Below are 24,218 nucleotides of genomic sequence, written 5' to 3' on the forward strand. Positions count from 1 at the left end.
AAAACCACGGAAAACCATTCTCAGGACAGCCGACGGACGAGGCCAGGCGAGAAATGCAGCACTGTGCCCCAGGCCCGTCTCCCGAATGCAGAGGCGTACAGCCACGGTAGAGCCGTGACCACCTCTCCTCTGCTCGGTAGGCCGGTCAGAGTACAGAGCATATTGCCCTCAACTAGGCCAGAGTTCACGGACATGGCATCCTGAACCGTAGTTTACTTGCGATAGGGTGGCCAGTTCCGGGTATAGTGCGAATTGGTATCACCCAAATATCACTATAAAATTTGTCACAAATGGAACATAATAATTCCTTTTACACATATCAAGTGAAAAATCTGCGGCAGTCACTGCAGTTACATTTCCGTTTAGATACTCAAAATCTTCCAGCAGATACAGTCATCTGTGTAGTCTACTTCTATCCCTTTCTCTCAGGTGTTCCGGGCAGCATCATCTCATGTCAAATGTCAATGCCTGCCATATTATTTTTTATGTTTTTGCTAGTGGTTTACAGTCACACTAGCAAGGATCGGAAAGGGCTAGGGCTGGGAATGTAGCGGCCGTGGCCTTAATTAAAATACAGCCCCAGGATTTTCCTGGCGTGAAAATGGGAAACTATAAAGAAACATCTTCAGTGCTGCCGACCGATGGGATTCGAACCCACCATCTCCCGAATGCAAGCTGACAACTATGCGATGCTAATCGCACGGCCAGCTCGCTCGGGCAGTACTCATTCGACTCATGTGGTTAGATAAGTAATCGCTGTGTGGAAGGTGACGTTTGGAGCGTACTCCACAGTTCTGAATGTGACACATTTGAGCTTGTTTCAGATGCTTAGATAGTGTTCAGAAGAGAGGTTTACCTACTACGACTTTACGCAGTATATGTCACAGTACCTCGAATCTGTTTATTGTACGCCAGTGTCTGAGATACAAAGTGACTCTACATGCAGATCAGGTTCGGCATTTGTCGTGTCGGCCAGTTTAACATCATCACCTTTAAGGTCTGTAGTGTATAGACAGCACATGTTAGACTGAGGCGAACATGGTGGAGTACCCCTTTATGCTAGTGACCGCGTCACTAATGGTAAGAAGTGGATGTCGACACTCGTGCTGGAGTGAGCCAGAGTTTGGAAAGTACAGGGAGAGACAAACGGTTTTTGATAGTCAACGGGACAGTATTTGTTGCTTTCAGCACGTCGTAGGCCCATTTCTATTGTCAACTCGTTCCGCCAGGATCCTTGGATGACCACCGGAGTGAATGTGTCAGATCAGACCACTGATCTCTATACATGGATCGCTGATGACAGGTCTCCGCTGCAGGAGAAAGTACGCCAAGTTGAGTGCGCGGCTCGCCATGTTGGCGTACCCAACCTAGAGCTCTCCTTATGGGGAAGCAATGATAATATAGTCAATTTTAAGTCGCAATTAATGGCGCATTGGAATAATTAAAAATATAGAGACATGTTCACTCAAAGCATAAGGACATTGGGATCACTGACACGTCATTCCGAGGTCACTAAATCTCCGGGATAGCAATAAACATGAGTGTATAATAACGGCCGACAAATATTAACTTAGGTGCTGAATACATGAAATTAGCGATCGGTAACACAATACGAGTGAAAACCAGTTTCTGGAAACATTGCTGTAAATTGTATACATGTATGCCACGAAATTATGCATTCTTAAAATGATGTACCTATAAACGTAGCTCACTATACAGGCCTAGATTCGACATATCGTAATCGGTGCTTGATAACGAATTTCTGTTTCCTGTTTCCATGAAATAATGCGCATATTATCAAATTAAAATATCAGTGAAGCAAATGTACACATTTATAAAACCAGCAAATATTCAAAACTTGTCAATATATCACATTACCTGCAGTTTAATTTACTATTACAGACCTCTTTAATTAAATTCAGCTAGCAAAGCGATATTGATAGTCATCATCAGATATATGTAACACCAGTTAAAAGAGTCCCAAATACCACGAATTATATAATGGGATAGCCCCAAACACCCACCACATTTTCCCTTCTCCCACCCATAATTATTACTGATGTAAATAAGGTCTAGAATTCACCCAGACTTCATTTTCTAAGACTGTTATAAGGTCACGTCAATTATTTCATCGAAACCGTCAGTTTAATTACGAGAAATAAAAAAAATATAAGTAAATTTTTACTTGCAGTTAATGTTCAATAAAACTGAAAACAGTTGGCTGTACATCACTTCTAAGGTGTACAGTTTGTTCATTTCTATCAAAACAGTCTTCCTCTAAGTGATCCGAGCAGAGAACAGCTGTTTTAGAAGGCTCCCATTTCTCCCGCCTGATACTCCTAATCGATGATCTTAGATGTTCGGGTCTCGAGAAAGGAAACCTACAAAAATTAATTGCCATTTTGCTCCCGGAATATGCGAAATAAGATACAATAAACCTAAAACTCAAAACACTACCCTAGGAAGATTCTTATGTACAGTATAAAACTCCCCGATGAAATGATTTCTCCTTCTACTGATCGGCTCTGTTTGTCTGTCGGCTTTTTCCCTCGGACACAGCGAGGGTCCCACCTCTACCGCCTCAAGGGCAGTGTCCTGGAGCTTCAGACTCTTGATCGGGGATACAACTGGAGAGAATGACCAGTACCTCGCCCAGGCGGCCTCACCTGCTATGCTGAACAGGGGCCTTGTGAAGGGATGGAAAGATTGGAAGGGATAGGCAAGGAAGAGGGAAGGAAGCGGCCGTGGCCTTATGTTAGGTACCATCCAGGCATTCGCCTGGAGGAGAAGTGGGAAACCACGGAAAACCACTTCCAGGATGGCTGAGGTGGGAATCGAACCCACCTCTACTCAGTTGACCTCCCGAGGCTGAGTGGACCCCGTTCCAGCCCTCATACCACTTTTCAAATTTCGTGGCAGAGCCGGGAATCGAACCCGAGCCTCCGGGGGTGGCAGCTAATCACGCTAACCACTACACCACAGAGGCGGACTCAGATAAACACATACATATTTAAATTGAATCTTGTAATCCACAAGTATACTACAAGGCAACGAACCTAAATTCGTAAAATACACTACTATTTACTTTGCAATAACAAAGCACAGAACACTCGTGGAACTACAATCAAGAGGCCTGGCGTCACTGAACTAAGCATAAACAAAGCAAGCGCGCTCCTCGTGGTTTACTGCACCGTGCGCTCACTGCCATCTTACTGCGCCAGTCATCTTCTATTCGGCTTACTGCTACCCAAGCTACCAGCCATCCAGGTATAGAGATCAGTGGATCAGACAGTGCGAAATAGGCTGCATGGCGGAGGATTGATATCAAGGAGTTCTGGCCCCTTAAACCACTCCATAGGACAGCTCGTGTGAAGTGTAGCCACTGACACCAGGAGCAGTGGAAGCGTAGGCCCTTTTCTGATGAGGTCAGAAGAAGGTTGCACCCGTACAACAGGTGCATTTATCTAGAGACGATTCGGTGAGAGACATAACAAGCCCTTCATCCTGTAGCGCCTTTAGGGGGAGGTGGGATCATATTTGGTCAAGGTACGCCTCTAATTCCTATACAGGTTAACATGACTGGTTTAGAATACGGAGACATCGTTTAGCCAGCAGCTACAGGATTGGCTGCCACTGTGGATGAGGGCTTTACACTATAGCACGGCAATGCTCGTATCCATCGAGTCAGAGTAGTCAATCAACCAGTTCCTTCAGACGCCTGGTATACAGCGAATGGTGTGGTCGGCATATTCTTCGAATATGAACTGTGTTGAACATGCGTGGCGTGAGCCCACCGTCCTAATTATCCTGCTGACATTCAGCTACTGAATCATGCTGCTATTCAAGAGTGGGATACTCTGCTTCCAAACAAGTTAGATTATTACCTCGACATGTTCAAGCTTGCCCCTGGATCCGAGGTGGCTATACGTGATACTGATCTGCCACACAATGAACAATAACATTTTGTTCGAAATCTCGTTATTTCCAACTTCGTGTCCAGCTCCATGGCTAAATGGTCTTTGGTCACAGGGGTCCCGGGTTCGATTCCCGGCAGTGTCAGAAATTTTAACCATCATTGGTTAATTCCGCTGACACGGGGCCTGGGCGTATGTGTCGTCTTCATCATCATTTCATCCTCATCACGAAGCGCAGGTCGCCTACGGGAGTCGATTGGAAAGACCTGCACCTGGCGAGTCGAACATTTCCTCGGACATTCCTGGCACTAAGAGCCATACGCCATTTCATTTCCAACTTCGTGTTTTGTTGCTTTTCTGCTGTCTTTGCATAGCTGACTGCATGCTGTTTTTCTTTGCACATTCCATTCGTAATGCATAACGTACGCACTGACACAGAGCAAATTAAAAGATGCACTGAACCGGAATATGCCCAACATTTTTATTCCAAAAGTTAACGAAAGCCACCGAGCGAACTGGCCGTGCGGATAGAGGCGCGCGGCTGTGAATTTGCGATTCGGGAGATAGTGGGTTCTAATCCCACTGTCGGGAGCCTTGAAGATGGTTTTCCGTCGTTTCTCATTTTCACACCAAGCAAATGCAGGGTTTACCTTAAATAAGGCCATGGCCGCTTCCTTCCCATTCCTAGCCCTTCCCTATCACATCGTTGTGACGGTGTGACCTAAAATAACTTGTACAGCAACTTGTTAACGAACCTGTAGTTTTACAATTTTTGTTAAGCACTTCCGATTCCCTAACGCTATTAGTCACAAAATTTCAGATTTCAATCTTTACCAGAAACCAAGAAAATAAAAGAAAATCTTCTGTTTTGGGTATGACTAAATTGACCAATTCTTTTACATATGGATACAGAAAAACTAAAATCTCTGTTCTATAACTATTCAAGGAGACCGTTGCATTTTATTTAAACTGAGTAGGAAGTCTCTTGAGGTTTAAACGTTACTTAATTTTTATAGCTGAAGGGAATCTTTGAAAATATTCCACATGTGAAGTTCTGAGTGTGGGAAGAAAATATCAATAATATTAAATGTACATTTAAAATTATTTATCAATTTTTCATCATTTACTTGCATATCATCATTTTCTGCTGAATGTCTAACACCTTGGAATAAAATTTCCTAAGAAATGAAAACAAACTGACCTCTGCTGTTACTTAATTTTGGTACTTTTGCTTTATGAATAATCAGACATTCCCGGAAGTGAAAATTCTTCTTCGAATGGCTAAATATAAGATTTTCCTGATGGTTTCATATATTTCTGCAACATCTGACCCACAGTCATAATACACTTCTAAGTATACATTAGAAGCATGAATGCTGATCACACTAATAAAATAGGCGTAATTTGAAATTAAATATTAATTTACTACTCACTTGTTGACAATATTTATTTTGACACGCAGTTTTCCATAAATTTGCACTATTTATTTTTCAAAATTGAGGGTCACTTTAAAAGCACGGCACCATTATATCAACGTAATATTCTTCAATGCAACTGCATAAAAGCACCGAAATAAATGTCTTTACAAACCGCAAGATCAGTTAAAACGTCTTTCATAACTGATTTAGGAGATAAACGAGAATTTAATATTCCCTATTTTTGAGTTTCACCTAATTTCTTGTTCTTTCAATGTAACGTCTTTCGTTAATCAGGGTTTCGTAGTAAGAAGTTGTCCGACTCGTTGGCTGAATGGTCAGCGTACTGGCCTTCGGTTCATAGGGTCCCGGGTTCGATTCCAGGCCGGGTCGGGGGATTTTAACCTTAATTCCAATGGCTTGGGGGCTGGGTGTGTGTGGCGTATTCAACATTAGAAATCATCCTAGGTAGGGTTCTCATCTTCACAGATATGCAGGTCTCCTAATAGGCCGTCTACGAGAAAAAGACCTACACCAGGCCTCTCCGGAGGCCGTACGCAATTATTATTATAGTAAGAAGTGGAACAGTTTAGTTTTATACTACTGTTGAAATCTTCAATTCTGGAAACTCGTTCCTGAAAGTGGTCTTAAGTCGAAAAAATTAGATGCAGATGACAAAATCCAAAAGGTCGGAAGCCAAGATTTTCAATGCCGACTAATTAACATTGAGAACGTGAGATACCGAGTTAGATCGACTGGAAACATTTTACATTCTGACCAATAAGTACATTCTTCTAGTTGACATTTCCTTATTTCTCTTCGGCAATTCCAAATTTCGACACTCTCTCATTCATGACTGAGGGAAGGAAGAAAAGAAGAAGAAGGTCACGTATCATCTTACACGTCGATCTTAGCAGTATGATATGGGAACGGCGTGTTTAAGGGTACGTACGTATCAAGATTATGACCTCAGCATCAGTGGCTTCAAGACTTTCTACTGTACCGAGAAGTATTGTTATAGTGTGTAAGATATGAAACTATGAAGACTGTATTCCTCGGGTTAAAAACTTTGTCTCCTAACTCTTTGTCTTTCCCTTCGTCGGTTAGTGAAGTATCGAATTCACATCTGCATGAAGACCTCCTCTTGAGAGCTTATTGCGCAACCTTGAAAGTTCTCCGATAAGTAAAGGAAGCCGCCATTGTCTAACTCACCTTGAACTTTGGCGAAGATCTCAAGATGTGGTAAAAGACAAAAGATCACGTTAACTAACTCCTTGAAGACAAACTCAGGACATGTATGTGCGACTGATTCCTGGAATTACGAGTGTTGAGCCCTCTAAAGTTGATTACCAGTATATTTGGTTATTTTATTTCCAGCGATTCTGATGTTGTAGGACAGGCAGCGTGCGATTTATGATTATAGGAGATGGGCTTAGCGGGTTAACTGTCTTCATAAGTTCATATGACTTTCCCAATAATTCACTACCATTACCGTTTTGTTTCTCACGTTGTGCGTATTGGAACTCCATTAACACCACTATTGTTCTCCTGGCTGTCAGTATACACACAAATTTCCGACAGTTCACTATTGTTAACTTTCAAAACTTTTTTTTTTTGCTAGGGGTTTTACGTCGCACCGACACAGATAGGTCTTATGGCGACGATGGGATAGGAATGGCCTAGGAGTTGGAAGGAAGCGGCCGTGGCCTTAATTAAGGTACAGCCCCAGCATTTGCCTGGTGTGAAAATGGGAAACCACGGAAAACCATCTTCAGGGCTGCCGATAGTGGGATTCGAACCTACTATCTTCCGGATGCAAGCTCACAGCCGCGCGCCTCTACGCGCACGGCCAACTCGCCCGGTACTTTCAAAACTACAGTATTTCCTATGAAGATAGTCGTTACTGTGCACCTTGTCATGTTTTAAGGTCAAGTGAATTTGTTTACCATTTAAATGCGATCTTATTTTCCTTCTTCCTGGAATTTTCCCTGTCATTTGGAGCCAGCACTTTATGTGATATTTTCTCAGAATGCTGGTACAATTCAGGAGACTACCTTTTCATCCACACTCCTCCTATGCAAAGATCTTCCTGAGGATTTTCCTTTCTTGTTTTTCTAAAGTTTTAGTTTTACTGCCAGAGCCCTTTCCGAAGCCGGTGCCACGTAGATGATGTATTTACTATTGCATGCCTCCATGGTGGTTAGTAGTGTGATATGTTGTATGTAAATGAAGATGTGTATTAAGATGAACACAAAATCGAAGCCCTTTAGCTAGAGAAATTAACCAGGCGCAGTAAAATTCTTTGACCTACCCGGGAATCTAATCCAGGACCCTCTGAACCGAAGGCCACCAAACTGGTCATTCTGAAAAGGAGCCAGACGTTGATAATTTAATTTATTATTATTATTATTATTATTATTATTATTATTATTATTATTAATGAAGTTCCTTTTTGCATTCGTATATACAACCTATGACAATAAAGTTCGGTGAATGAAGGCAGGACGGTCGATCCGGCAACACTGACGACACGCAATGCTGAACCTGCGTAGCAGCAGGTTTTGACCACCTGCTTCCAACGTTGTTCAGTTGAGCATCGTGTGTGTGCCGTGCAAGACCTGTTTGACACAGTGCGTGTTTAGTGCGTTGGTTCTGAATTTCGAACGGGAACATGAAACGGAAACGATCAATGTACAGTTTTGTTTTAAGCTTGGCAAGACATCGAAAGAAACGCATGCGATGCTGGTACGTGTTTATGAAGATCAAGCACTGTCCTTTAAGTGTGTGTACGAGTGGTTCGCCCGTTTTCGAGGAGGCCGGGAAAGTGATTCTGACAACTCCCGTAGCGGAAGACCGGCGACCGTCGTCAGTGACCAAAACATTGAGAAGGTGAGGACATTAATCACGAACGATCGGCGATTAACTGTGCGCATGATAGCGGATGAACTGCAGATTAACCGTGAATCGATAGTCAAGGCATTATCCACAAGGAATTTCTACCTAAGGGAACGACGTTGAATGCTGCATGGTACATTGAAATTTTGACCCGTTTCATGAAACGTCTACGCAGGGTACGACCCCAGTACGCACAACACGGTTCATGGTTTGTTGTCCATGACAACGCTCGCCCACACACAGCCAATATAGTCAAACAGTTCATGGCAAAGAAGGGGGTGGTGCAACTTGAACTTCCCCTATACTCGCCAGACCTCAATCCTCCAGACTTCTTCCTATTCACACGACTCAAACTCGCTTTGAAAGGAAAGAGATTTGATGATATTCCTGACATCCAACGAAACGTGATGAGGCTTTTGAACACCGTCCCAAAGGAAGCCTTCTTGCAAAATTCCAGGACATGTACCGCCGATCTCAGCAGTGCATAGTTCCGGGAGGGGACTATTTCGAAGGACAGTAAGGTCACTGTCGTGCATTGTTCATCTACGTTGATAGTACAGGACTATTCACCAAACTTTACTGTCACAGGTTGTACTTTTGTCTAATCGTTTATTCATTCTTAAGCGTGTAAAAAAAGTAAAAGCAATTTTCGGTGCAAAAACTTGCATTACATGTACTTAAACCACTGGGAATGTCTTCAAAGTAATCTTCCGTTTCTGAGTCTAGCTACTTGGTGGGAAGGTAGATTATTGAACTATTTAAATCGAATAGTACTCAAATAAATACGTGTTTCGCTGTCTGACGTTGTGTATGTCTACACCCTAGTCTCGTTTTCCGATACGGTGTAGGCGATGAAATTATATGACATATTTTTACGGCGTCCGCTTCTGTGATGTAGTGGTTAGTGTGATTAGCTGTCACCCCCGGAGGCCCGGGGTCGATTCCCGGCTCTGCTACGTAATTTGAAAGGTGGTACGAGGGCTGGAACGGGGTCCACTCAGCCTCGGGAGATCAACTGAGTAGAGGTTGGTTCGATTCCCACCTCAGCTATCCTGAACGTAGTTTTCCGTGGTTTCCCACTTCTCCTCCAGGCAAGTACCGGGAAGGTACCTAACTTAAGGCCACGGCCGCTTCCTTCCCTCTTCCTTGTCTATCCCTTCCAATCCCCCCCCCCGCCCCGCAAGGCCCCTGTTCAGCACAGCAGGTGAGGCCACCTGGGCGAGGTACTGGTCGTCCTCCCAATTGTATCCCCCGACCCAGAGTCTGAAGCTCCAGGACACTGCCCTTGAGGGGGTAGAGGTGGGATCCCTCGCTGAGTCCGAGGGAAAACCGGCCCTGGAGGGTAAACAGATAAAGAAGAAGAAGAAGAAGAAGAAGAAGAAGAAGAAGAAGAAGAAGAAGAAGAAGTTTTAGACCAGATGCTCTCCCTGACGCCAACCTCATTCGAGGAGCTAATGAAAATGAAATAAATGTTGAATGAAACATTTCCTAACACTAGAAGCCATAGCCAGTGCCGAACCTAGGTCAACTGAACATAGTGAGAGTGATATTTATAATGTCAGGGTTTTCCGGCCTTGCAGGCCGTAGTCCAGGAGCATGCAATGGTCCTGACGTTTCACCGAAGACTACGTTCGGCATTATGAAGGGTTACGACTGAGTTCGATAGCAGCTGCCCCTGGACCACGGCCTACAAGGCCGGAAAACAGCAACGAGTTGCTTTACGTCGCACCGACACAGATGGGTCTTATGGCAACGATAGGACAGGAAAGGGCTAGTAGTGGGAAGGAAGCAGCCGTGGCCTTAATTAAGGTACATCCCCAACATTTGCTTGGTGTGAAAATGGGAAACCACGGAAAATCATCTTCAGGGCTGCCGATACTGGGGTTCGAACCCACTATCTCCCGAATACTGGATACTGACCGCACTTAAGCGACTGCAGCTATCGAGCTCGGTAAATGCCGGAGAACACTGACATGATTTGTAATTCCGGCCGTGAAAGCTTCAATTGCTATAGTAATATTTATATAATTTTGTTAGCTGTTTAGCGTTGCAGTAACATATCGAAGGTTTTCAGCAGTAAATCGACGCACACGAGGCTGGCTTCAAATACCGCGGGACTGAGCAGGGATCGAACCAGTCAACTGAGAGCAGAATTATTTGCTTTCTAGTTCCGAAAGTTGTTGTTAGACCGGCTACTTGGCTGAATGGTCAGTATCGAGGTCTTCTGTTCCTGGCTGAGTCGGGAAAATTAAATGGCGTATGGCTTTTAGTGCCGGGAGTGTCCGAGGACAGTTTGGCTCACCAGATGCAGGTCTTTTGATTTGACACCCATAGGCGACCTGCGCGTCGTGATAAGGATGAAATGATGATGACGATACATACACTGAGCCCCCCGTGCCAGGGGAATTAACCAATTATGGTTAAATTTATCGACCCTGCCGGGAATCGAACCCGGGACCCCTGTGACGAAAGGCTAGCACACTAACCATTTAGCCATGGAGTCGGACTGGATGGGGGGAATTTAATCGCATCTGGTTAATACCTCAGACACAGGGACGGTATACGCAACACATCCATCTACTTACCACATACATCCTTCCATATAGGGTTGGTGTCAGGAAGGTCATCCAGACCTAAATACAGGCAAGTTCACTTGTGCGACAGAGTTTGCACCCGCTACCCTAGCTGGATGTGGGAAGTGGTGGTGATCGGTAGAGCAGAAGAAGAAAAAGAAGAATCGTTCCGAGGTCACTTATATTTTCAACTCCTGTTGGCTACAACCAGTAGATCTATGATGCCATTACACCATTATCACCCCTAAACGGCTTCAGTATTTAAGAATGCTGTGTTCTGGTGTAGAACTCCTACCTATATTGCGAAATGGGTTAAAAGATAACAATCTATTTACACCTGGCAATCGTAATCATCAAATGTAGGCTACGTCTATTACGGGAGACAAATTTGCTCGCCTTTTAAGTGTTTGAGATTTATTTCGCAAGTGACGATGGTCTATGAAATTAGCCGTGACCTCAAGTTAACCTTCGTTAAGTGCAGTTGGCGGGCGATCAAGATCTGGTACAGAATACGCTTTCACTCAATTCATTATTCCTAGTTCGCTTTTGTGTAATATAAACAAATACACATGGATGCCAACACTTTCGTTTGTCTGCGTTTCACGTGTTGAATTCAGAACAATGGAAATAAACAGCAGACCGACACTTTCATTTAAGTTAAGTGACTACTAAATTACGTCATGCGTTATAAAATTATTTATTGCTCTCTGTATAACACGTCACGAATAGCATGTACAGAGCAGAAATGTAATGAGGAAAGATTGCCGAGACTATGTGGATGGCCGCAGAAGTGCCTAATGGAAAATTTGGAATATAGCACCATGCATACTCATCTAACGAGGGGAGGGTGTGACATGTGCCTCACCGATTTTGATAAAATATTGCAGGGATGTTCTTTATTGAAAATAAAGCGGCATGTGTTTTTGGCGTTTTGCTAGACACTCCCTAGCTTTTGAAAAATTGAGGTCAAAATTGATGACGGAAAATCGTATTTTCAATGCTATACATCGAAATGTCATCTAAAAACGTATTTTATTTATATAAATATTAGGTCCAAAGTTAATACAATTAGAGTTATTAACATTTTTGTGTTTCCATGCTGTAGCAGAGTGAGGTCGGCGTTAGACTACAAAACTGCTCGTCCGTATTCGTTTCTTGTGGGTGGCGTTTTTGTTTTCATTCAATTTTTTGGGTGAATCTGATAATATTCTGATAATCAGAATAGTTTTCTTTGTCTTTCTTCGAAGTAAAATATCGGGAGCTGTGATTAACAATCTGCCGGGCCGAGGGGCTTAAACGGTTGAGGCGCTGGCCTTCTGACCTCAACTTGGCAGGTTCGATCTGACTCAGTCCGGTGGTATTTGAAGGTGCTAAAATACGTCAGCCTCGTGTCGGTAGACTTACTGGCACTTAAAAGAACTCCTTCGAGACTAAATTCCGGCATCTCGGCGTCTCCAAAAACCGTAAAAGTAGTTAGTAGGACGTAAAGCCAATACAATTATTATTATTCGATTAACAATCTTCATGTAATGTTCAATATTTTTGCGACATACCTCTTGTGGAGCCCATCATGAGACTATTTGATCGAAACTGTACAATCCATGTACACTGGCGAAAAAAAAATCCAAACACCAAGAAGGGGTTGTGGTAGGTTAACGATCGTTGGTAGGCGGGTTTATACATCTAAAAGACGACGTTGATTCAAATTTCCCGCAAGTCGCATTAGCGCGACGCTAGTGGCGGCCCCATGACGTTGCACATCAGGTTTGCTTTAAATGCGTGCTGTACTGTGCATGAGAGTTAGTTACCTGTGAGATTGGACGGAGTGATTGTGGCTGGGTCAAAAATGCCTTTACGACGATGAAGAGGCCAGTATCAACAGCTCACTGCGGTTGAACGAGGCCGTATAATAGTGCTACATGAAGGTGGATTTCCCTTCCGCGCTGTTGCAGAACGACTTGGCAGGAATGTTTCCGCTGTGCATGCGTGCTGGCAGCAGTGGTCACGAGACGGTACGCTCGCAAGAAGACCTGGCTCCGGACTGATCCGTGGCACCACCGAGAGGGAGGACCGCCGTTTTCGGCGTATGGCTGTGGCTCAGCGGACTGCGTCTGCAGCCTCAATTCGAGCGGCAGGTGGCACCAGAGTGACGCAACGAAGTGTTCGAAATTGGTTACCTGAAGGACAGCTCCGAGCCAGACGCCCTGAGGCGTGCAATCCACTCACCCCAAACCACCGCCGTCTGCGACTTCAGTGGTGTCAAGCGAGAGCTCACTGGAGGATGGAATGGAGGTGTGTTGTGTTTTCCGATGAAAGCAGGTTCTGCATGGATGCCATTGATGGCCGTGTGTTGGTTAGGAGGCCAGGTGAACGCCTGCATTCCAACTGTCTGCGGCGTCGACACAGTGGACCTACACTGGGAGTTCTGGTCTAAGGAACAGTTTTCTACGATAGCAGGAGCACTCTCGTGGTTATTCCAAGCACCCTGACCGCAGATGGGTGCGTCCATCTGGTGATTTGACCTGTTGTGCTCCCATTCTTGAACAGCATTTCCGGAGGTGTTTTCCAACAATATAATGCGCGCCGCTATGCCGCTGTTGTAACCCAACGTGCTCTACAGAGTGTCGACATGTTGCCTTGGCCTGCTCGATTCCCCGATCTGTCCCCAAGCGAGCACGTATGGGGCATCATTGGACGATAACTCTAGCGCCATTCACAACCGGCATTAACCGTCCCTGTATTGACCAACCAAGTGCAACAGGCATGGAACTCCATCCCACAAGCTGACATCCGGCACCTGTAAGACACAATGCATGCACGTTTGCATGCCTGCAATCAGCAGTCAGGCGATTACACCGGTTATTAATGGACCAGCATGGCACATTTGTGATGGATTTTCTCGCGTGGATATTAACCCGTAGCCTTATAACTTTAATAAATTATGTTACCTCGACAAATATATTGCCTAAATTTCAGTGTTCCACATTCCTTATTTCATGGTGTTTGGATATTTTTTCCGCCAGTGTGTATTCGTATACCTGTATTCCATGAGGTTGAAACTACTGGCAAGTGAAGCAATAATTAAACGTCCTTCCCTTTGTTTCTTCGCAGGCGATGTGGCATACCGTAGCCTATAATTCGTAGATCATACCCTTTGCTGTCCCATATTATACAAATAAAACATGATTTTAAACGATATTTCGATGCATAGCATTGAAAAATACGATTTTCCATCATCAACTTTGACCTCAAATTCTTCAAAAACTAGGGAGTGTCTAGCAAAACGCCGAAACGCATGTCTCTCTACTTTCAATATAGAACGTCCCTGCAAAATTTTATCGACATCGGTGAGGCACATGTCAGACCCCCTCCCCCCCTTTGTAAGATCATAGTCCAACATTCTCACCCTGACAAGTACAACTGAAAGGAAGCAGTCAGTAATGTGGTGGACACCGATTTTGTGGAGCATTCACGAGGTTACTCTGATGATGATGATGATGATGATGATGCTTGTTGTTTAAAGGGGCCTAACATCTGAGGTCATCGGCCCCCGAAGTTACTCTACATGGGTACAAAATCAATACCTATTTAGAATAATGTTATTGTATTTGCGTCCCACTAACTACTTTGTCGGTTTTCGGAGACGCCGAGGTGGCGGAATTTTTTCCCACAGGAGTTCTTTTGCGTACCGGTAAATCAATCGACACGAGGCTGACGTATTCGAGCATCTTCAAATACCACCGGACTGAACCAGGTTCGAACCTGCCAAGTTGACAGTTCTCTACCGTCTGAGCTACTTAGCCCGGCAACACCTATGTAGAAATTCTCTCGAATAAGTTTTCAGTTTCGAGATTTTACCATTTGAACTTTCAAACCACCAGCCAAAAGCCAGCAATCAGAGAATCGTTCACGTAGCATAGTAGTCAAGGTGCTGGTTCCGTAACGTAAGACGCACAAGTTCAAGCCTCCATCAACTCACCTTTTATTCATTTTTTTACAATGGCGGTGTTGCTTTTATACCGGGCTGAGTATCTTGGATGGTAGAGCGCTGGTCTTCTGAGCCCAGGTTTAAAGAACTGTTTAATTTCAATAACCTGACCAAAAATTGCCCCTTTAATACTTCTGGCCTAGATTATTGAAATAAATATCTCCATTAGTACAATTATCATTACCTCAGTATTAATAGGGTAAAAGTAGTTAGTGGGACCTAAAAACCAATAAAATAGTTATTATTATTTCTTAATCCGTTTGTCGTCCAGGGTTAGCTTTTCCCTCGGACTCAGCGAGGGATCCCCCCTCTACCGCCTCAAGGGCAGTGTGCTGAAGCATGAGAGTTTGGGCAGGGGATACAACTGAGAAGAAGGACCAGTACCTCGCCCAGGCAACCTAACCTGCTATGCTGAACATGGGCCTTGCGGTGGGAATGGGAAGATAGGACGTGGTAGACAAGGAAGAGGGAAGGAAGCGGTCCTGACCTTAAGTTAGGTACCATGCCGGCATTTGCTTGGAGGAGAAGTGGGAAACCACGGAAAACCACTTTGAGGATGGCTGAGGTGGAAATCGACCCCTCTATTCAGTTGACCTCCCGAGGCTGAGTGGACCCCATTCCAGCCCTCTTACCACTTTTCAAATTTCGTGGCAGAGCCGGGAATCGAACCCAGGCTTCCGGGCTTGGCAGCTAATCACACTAACCACTACACCACAGAAGCCGACAAAATTATAATAATATTTGCCTTAATTCATGGTGACGAAGTCAGGACTCATGGTCCTCTCTTCCACTTAACCACACTTCTTTAACAGTGAACATATGCTGAACATATTCCTAATCTTATCTTAGGAACTTACGGTTACAAACTACAGAAGTAACTTGACACAAAATAACATACACACAATAAATGTACAGTCACTCCAAGATTAATTCATCCTGGCGACACGCCTAGAGGAGATGCTCACAGCTGGACAACTTGAATGAATTTAAGCCTTTTATGGCTCTAATGTTGCGAGAGGGTGGGGGTGGGGGGGAGTTCCATATTCTAGCTCCATTCGCAACAAAGGAACGGCTATATGCTGCTGGCCTGCTGAGAGGGATAGCAAGGGTGGTATCGGAGCGTGTGTTATAATGGTAAAAAAAGGATGGGAAATTCAGTTGTGAAGATAGGTAGTAGGAGATATTCTCGTTTAATGTTCGAAAGATTAGTACTGCCACGTGGAGATTTCTATATTGTTCAAATTTTAGAATGGAAATTTGATGATAATAATAAGGGGTAATATGAACATCATAGCGTGAGGAGACGATAAATCCAATGTAAGGGTTCATTGCACGTTGTAATCGCTTTAGTTGTTCTCTCGTGACATCAATTAGTACTACGTCACAGTAGGAAAATATACGGAGGATAAGAGTATTTTAAGTCTAATTCTTATGTTCTTAACTGTATATCTATTTTCAATATGCCATTGTACCGATAATTTATTTCGTTATAATATTTAATCATAACATCACTTTCTAGGAGTACTACATACAACAATGCTTTGAAATATCAGGCACTCAGAATACTAAGTCCACACTAACTGTTAGAGTCATTGTTTTAGAAACAACCAAATGAAAAATCACACTATTTTTTTGAACTAATGAACACTTATTTATAAACATAAAATTATACCCGAAATAAAATAGAACTAAATACTGAACAGAAAGCCAAGTACTTGCTTCACTTGTACACTGAGAATGGCCATATTGCCAGTGAATATTTCAGTAATCGCTTGCGTATAACTTCTACTTGTACAAGTTTATCTGTTCCTGTCAGCATTAATGATAAAGAATTACAACGGTTTCCTAAAGAAAGGAGACTAAGTTAAACGTACATAATTTTATGACGAGCTTCAAATCTAACAAGCGTTCACTCGTGTAGAGTAACGGTTATGTCTATCAACGCTGCGCCGTCCCCGGGGTCCCAGAATTTTAACCCTTAAATGAACAGCATTGAATATGTGCAGAGCCGAATTTACTGGCTCGTTATATCTGCTTTGGAATTTTACAAGTAAAGACGAACTCGCTAGGGGCCGCTAGTGTATTAAAATACGAACAATTTCTTATTTTATGATTTTTATTGCTTATCAGCTGGAGGAAAGTGTAAACTTTTAAGGTAAAGCGAATAAAATCTTGTTTTCTTATTATTCTTATCTGTTTATCCTCCAGGTTCGGTTTTTCCCTCGGACTCAGAGAGGGATCCCACCTCTACCGCTTCAAGGGCAATGTCCTGGAGCTTCAGACTTTGGGTCGGGGGATACAACTGGGGAGGATGACCAGTACCTCGCCCAGACGGCCTCATCTGCTATGCTGAACAGGGGCCTTGCGGGGGATGGTAAGATTGGGAGGGATAGGGAAGGAAGCGGCCGTGGCCTTAAGTTAGGTACCATCCCGGTACTTGCCTGGAGGAGAAGTGGGAAATCACGGAAAACCACTTCCAGGATGACAGATGGGCATCGAACCCACCTTTACTCATTTGACCTCCCGAGGCTGAGTGGACCCAATTCCAGCCCTCGTACCACTTTTCAAATTTCGTGTCAGAGCCGGGAATCGAACCCGGGCCTCCGGGGGTGGCAGCTAACCACACTAACCACTACACCACAGAGGCGGACAATAAATAATTTACCTCAGAGAATTCGTGAGCAAAGACATCCCTAAGACTGAAGTGTAGATGTAGCTACAGCAATCGTACAGCTTTGCATATATCGGTGCGTTAAAACGTTCAAAACATTTTGACTGATCCAAATAAATAAAAATATTTATTTTGACAAATAACTTTTTACATATGTTTCTGATAATAATGTATTACTTTTGGAATTAAAAGCCATCATATTTAAAAGTAACAATAAACTGCGATTCAAGGTTTAAGTTCGGCACGAGGTCTGGTATGTAGTTGAAAAGGCAAATACCACACCAAACATATTTAATGAGTTTTGGCCTGTTATTAATAATTCACTAATTAAAATAGGAACAACACTAAGGTATTATTTAGAAGTAGCCTACTTTCTTTTTCTGAATCAAGTACGTTTCTGGCAAAAAATTAATACTTTGTTCTTTCGCCTGTGGCAACCCTGATTTTTGTTCTTCTTCCTTCCCCTTTATTTACTTGTGGTCAGTATTATAAGTGGATTAAGCCCTTTTCTAGCCAGATGTGGAGAGATGTATCCTGTGGCGGTCTGAGGTCTGATCACTGTATGCAAATGAAGATATGTACTGTGACAAACTTGAACACTCAGTACGCCAGCTAGAGGAATTAAGCAGACGCAGATAAAATATCCGGTTGTGCTCGCATTTGAACCTGGGACCCTCTGAACAGAAAGCTACAACGTTGAACATTCAGCCAAGCAGCCGAATTCTCTGTGATCCCAAATAGACATCCCTTTCGTGGTAACCTTTCAGTCTCCTCTTACTACGAACATGGGGTACCGTTGATATAATTGATGCTCCTACCTATGGGGAGGGTAACAGGTGAAGGCATGTTTAATACAGGAAAGGATTTTACTTTTACTGTTCAAATCGTGACCATAGCCAGGGTACCTCCAGGTCTTTGTGAAGTACTGGGAAGTGAATTTTCAATTTAAAAAAAACCTCTTTCATTGGCCGGGAATCGAACCAAGGACATCTTAATGAGAAACCAGTCACTCAGCTATCACATGCCCATACTTTCAACACAGACATCGTCATCAGGATCATCCTAGGTATCTGCTGAAGGTGAAACTGCTTACTGGTAAAATACATAGGAATCTACTGTATATTAGTTAACGTAAAAATTGGCTCAGAAGTACTTACTGTTACACGAACAAGCCAGTAGGATATTTGTTACCCACCTGTAAGAAAAGAAAGAATCGTTTAAATACGAAATAACGAAGAAGTATATCTGGCTTTGTAGCTCAGTATAAATAACAAAATTATTATTATTGTTATTATTATTATTATTATTATTATTATTATTGTTACGGGAATATCGTGGATCACAGAGGTGTAAGAAGGTGCTGGGGTGAATGGCCAAACAAGGAAATGACCAGAGCATGTTAAAGCATTAAATTTTGAAATTTTATTTCTTTCCTCTTTTTTTTTTTTTAGTTTAAAATTTGATAGATAGAAAATCTGAATAAACAAGTGACCTCGTCAGCTCTGATAACAACAGCGGACTATAAGTTTAAAATTCAGGTACAAGAACAAGAGAAAATTATCCACACGATAATCTACAAGGGATGAGCAATATAGCTCTACACAGTACACTTACATAAGAACACGTTTGCTCCACTAATTTACATCCTAGGAGACTGAGTTCGAAAAGTTACTGTAGTCCAGTCTCTCAGAAGCACAAGCTTCTTCATTCATTCACAAGCTTCTTACAAGGTTATGCTTGACAAACTCTAAGTAATATACGTGCAGTCACATCTGCTCAACAGTTTGTTACACACTAGTATCTAGAAACCATTACAAATAAACAGGGACAATGAGTGCCCATTCTAGATGGCCTTAATGTAAAAACAAGAAAAGGTTTAATATGAATGGCCATGAACAAAAGGCTAGGACATGAAACACTTGCACTCATTTTTAGAAAACTCCTAAAACCCTAAGTGGGCTTATGGCCGTAAGTTGCAGAGGCTAAGCCTATACTACAGAGGGGTGACTAAACGAGAAATATTAAATCCCAAAGGTGTGTAAAGAATTTTGAGGTTTAGAAAATTTTAGTCACCCCATACCAGGTTGAATGGGAATCAACAGAGAGTAATCACTCTTTGTTCCCTTAGTTTACATGTTTCTCAGCGGGGATTAGAACAGAGTCCTCAGACTTGCCAAAAATCTACATCTAAACCCTAAATTAGGATTTTACATAAAATAAAAGAAGTATGAAACCTTCCCTTCAAGCTATCTGCTGGAGCTATCACATATTAAGAAAATTCTGCTATTACCCTGTTTGCTGGGCCTTCCTAACGCCGATGTACGGTCCTTGCCTCCGAATAACACGCCGCACACGATCACCTGGAGCGATGAAAATGACAATACGGCCCTAAAGCGCCCAGCTTTTATAGCATCTCCGAGGGGAAGTTTCCAGAACTCTTTACAGATAGGCTGGATGCCTGTACACATACCCAATTTTAATTGATAGAGAAAATATACACATAATTTTTTATTGGTTGCTAGGTACACAAAATAGAGGAGGTCAGAAGTGCTGACAACCCTAACACACCCGTAAAAATGAACTTTCCCTTAAGAATTATTTATCCTTAATCCCGCCAGAGGGGGCACTAAGGCCGATGGTAGGGATATCTTATGGTTGAAAGTCCAAGTATCTTGCATTATATTAGTTAAAGTTCCATAACATAGATGGCCTTATAGAAGGCGCGCAGTTTAACAGGATGGAGGTGTACCCCGGTACAATTATTATTATTATTATTATTATTATTATTATTATTATTATTATTATTATTATTATTATTATTATTATTATTATTATTATTATTATTATGTTTGATGTAGCTTCCATGCCATCCTATTATCTGCTAATTGTTATATTTCAATGTAACTTGTATACCCTACATCTATTGTAATCTCTTGATCATATTCGTGCCTTGGTCAAGCCCTGTTGTTCTTACCGCCTACACTTCTCTCAAAAAATAACTAAAGAAGTCCTTCTTGTATTAATATGTGCGCTATCAATCTATCTCTTCTTCTGACGAAATGTCACCAAAGCGTTCTCCTCTCATGAACTCGATTTAGCGTCTCTTCATTTGTGATGCGATCTACCCATCTCACATTCTTCTGCAACACCACATTTCAACACCCTCGGTGCTCCTTTCCTTTGTGAAAGGTACTGTTTATGTTTCACTTGCATACAGAGCGACGCTCCGTACGAAAGTCTTAATAAACATCTTTCTAACGTGCATATATACTGTATGTTTGATGTGAGCAAACGTGTCTTTTTAAGAAAGACCCTCCTTGCTTGTGCCATCGTTAGTCATTCTTTGTCCGACTCGTTGGCTGAATGGTCAGCGTACTGGCCTTCGGTTTAGAGGGTCCCGGGTTCGATTCCCGGCCGAATCGGGAATTTTAACATTCATTAGTTAATTCCATTGGCTCGGGGGCTGGGTATTTGTGCTGCCTTCAACATCCCTGCAACTCACACACCACACATAACACTATCCTCCACCACAATAACACGCAGTTACCAACACATTGCAGATGCCTCCCACCCACATCGGAGGGTCTGCCTTACAAAGTCTGCACCCGGCTAGAAATAGCCACACGAAATTATTATTATTATTATTATTATTATTATTATTATTATTATTATTATTATTATCATCCTTTTTTTTTGCTATTTGTTTACGTCGCATCGACACAGATAGGTCTTATGGCGACGATGGAATAGGAAAAGGCTAGAACTGGGAAGGAAGCGGCCTTCGTTATTCTACAAACTAAGTGACAATATTACTTTACTACCTTTTCGACGTAAATTTCCTAATTTAACATTTCCTACTTCAGCTGAATTTATTCGACTATATTCCATTACTTTGGGATTTATTTCATTTCGTCTTGTACGCCTGCTCCAAGAATGTGTCTAGACTATTCAGCAATTTATCTAGATCATCTTCAGACTGTGATAAAAGAACACATAATAATATTCTTGAAAAAGCAAACAAGAGAGAACAAAGGGACAACGTGTGTAATTACATAAAATATGAGATGGCATTTTGTGGTGTATTTGTTAGTGTAATTAGGTGTCCACGCCGGAGGCTCGGGTTCGATTTCCGGCTCAGTCATGAAATTTGAAAAGTGGTACGAGGGTTGGAATGGTGTCCACTCAGCCCCGGGAGGTCAACTCAATAGAGCGGGGGTTCGATTCCCACCTCCGCCATCCTCGAAGTGGTTTTCCGTGGTTTCTCACTTCTTCTCCAGGCAAATGCCGGGATGGTACCTAACTTAAGGCCACGGCTGCTTCCTTCCCTGTTCATGGTCTATCCCTTCCGCTCTTCCCATTCCCCCACAAGGCCCCTGTTGATCATAGCAGGTGAGGCCGCCTGAACGAGGTACTGTCCTCTTCCTCAGTTGTATCCTCCGACCCAAAAGTCTCACTCTCCAGAACACTGCCCTTGAGGCGGTAGGGGTGGGATCCCTCGCTGAGTCCGAGGGAAAAGCCAACACTGGAGGGTAAACGGATTAAGAAAGAAAGAAAGAAAGAAAGAAAGAAAGAAAGAAAGAAAGAATTGTGAGATGGCATTGGACGGGACAAAAACAGAAAATAATGATAGCATCTTAATAGAGAACGAGTTAAATAAATGAGGAGTGAAAACAGTGCATTAACTACCTCGCAGCTTCTCATTTTCACCCAGATTCCTCTCCAGAAAGTATTTGTTTCTTGAATCCAGTTTCTTCGACCCTACGGCTTTCGTGCGACTTTACGATGTGTTTTGCATACAAGACGATGAGACTGGCGAATGGGAAAATTTATATATCCTGGAGCGTTTTTAGCGCTTCATTAGTGAATTCCTGCTATGCTCTCCATCATCGGACGAAGAGCGTAGACCTTCTGCTCAATCTAAACTTGCTTTCCCTCCAGCGTTCAACCAATCAGCCTGTAGCCCCACGAAATGCATAAACAAGCCTCGGCACTCGTACGTTCGGTGCTGCTCATCCCTTTAAATTACCAGTCTCTGAAACAAACCAACGCTGACGCTACACTAAGAAAAATAATGGCTTTAATAAGATTTCAAAAATTTGGTCAACAGTTTAGTCGTGTTAAAAATGAAAGTTCTCTGAAGTTCAGAATATTTGGCGACGTCATAATTAAATAGCACTTCCTGTTTTAATGAAGAAAGCAATGAAACAAGGTCCTCTTCTTGCCTGGTATGGCGTCACCAGTGGATTATGCGGCTATCCTAAAACTTAGAGTAGTGCTATTTCAGAATCTGGCCACACTCTGGGCTAATGACTTAGCAGAGACAGGCAAATCTTTAGCTACTTCTTCTACAGAAGAAATATTCTCACCGTGATCTAACGATCAGAATCATTCCAATTGCAGTTCGATTGGCTCAGGTAATAACTTACATGAGCTTCTGTGAACTGACCTACCATCTGCATTCACTCGGGAGCGTCGTTTCCAAAATAATATGGAACCTATCGTATTTCATAAAGAAGAAAATATAATAATGATCCCGAATTCACTAATTTTCTGCTGTGTAATCGCCATCAAGTGCTCATATTCCAGGAGTTAAACGCTGATGGTGACCATTCTAAAGTGGTTGAAAGGAAACTAAAGTGCTGAGTGTATATGACAAAAAAAGTATGAAGATAACAACAGGCCAAATAGAACAGGTTGCATATTTGGGGATCATCCTAACTGACAGCTGGGGGAGTGAGAAATGAATAAGAAAGAATAGAAATGGCAAAACAAGCTTTCAAGAGGAAGAAACACTTGTTGTGCAGCAAAATGGGGACGGAGTTAAGGAAATAATTGACTGGATGTTGAAGAAGAGAAAGAGAGGCAGAATTGAAGCATTCGATATGTGAGTTTTGAGGAGAATGGAGAAAATAAAGTGGGTGGATAAAGTGAAGAACAGTACAAGACTGGAAAAAGTCAAGGAACAAAGAACTCTCCTAAAACTGACTAAGATGAGGGAAGCGAACTGGCTGGGACATATATTGAGAAGAAAAGGACCTCAACAACAGTTCTTCAAGGTACAGAGAAAGGGAGAAAGAAACTAGGAAGGATATGAATAACAATGCTGAATGAAGTGAAAAGGGGAAGATACCAGACAACCAAATAGTTGGTGTGGGACAGGAGCAGATGGAGACAGCTATGGTGACAGAAACCTGCCAATAGGCAGAACACCTGATGATGATGATGATGATGATGATGATGATGAAGAAGAATAATATTAATATAGATTAGAAACAGTAGTGATGTCAGTGTTATTCTTTGTAATATTTATCATCAATGTTGAAAAATACAATACATTTGACTTCTTGTAACAAACAACTTATTGCACTTGCTTGAGACCCTTGTTCATTTAAGGGAATACGTTAATTCTATGAGCAGCAGAACTTGGATGTTGAGAGCAGCAGGTTATCTTAGCAGAAATCCTAGTGAAGTGAGAGAACTCAAGGCTATAAACATGACAAGAGCCCATCAGGTACAGTGGCCATGATGTCATCACCCAAAGTACATCACGCCTGGTCGCTGATCAGGAAGGTTAGCACAGTCTGCAAGATGGATTACGATGAGTTCTCAGAAGTACTCGTATACACTGAGTAAGCATGAATTTCGTGCGAAAGCCATAACACGACAAAACATATACTGTATTTAATATTTGAACAGTGTTAGGAACATAGCTATCACTGAGATGGTATGAAGATCTAATCGACCTCTATAGCCCAGCGTGTT

At 42.6% G+C, this 24,218-nt stretch overlaps 1 protein-coding gene across 2 annotated transcripts in view; it reads right to left on the reverse strand.

Moving 5' to 3' along the window:
• The window catches only part of Pka-C3 (Protein kinase, cAMP-dependent, catalytic subunit 3), a 472,558-nt gene that overhangs the window by 121,428 nt on the left and 326,912 nt on the right, over window positions 1-24,218 (reverse strand). The window contains exon 1 of one of the 2 annotated variants that reach the window (XM_067151336.2): window positions 18,614-18,633. The exons of the other annotated variant lie outside the window; for it this stretch is intronic. The gene's annotated coding sequence lies outside the window, so the exon portion shown is untranslated. Of the gene's footprint in view, window positions 1-18,613; window positions 18,634-24,218 lie in introns of those variants that run through there. 2 annotated transcript variants of the gene reach the window in all.

Source organism: Anabrus simplex, chromosome 7, assembly GCF_040414725.1.
Source record: "Anabrus simplex isolate iqAnaSimp1 chromosome 7, ASM4041472v1, whole genome shotgun sequence".
In the NCBI taxonomy this organism is placed as follows: Eukaryota; Metazoa; Arthropoda; class Insecta; order Orthoptera; family Tettigoniidae; genus Anabrus; species Anabrus simplex.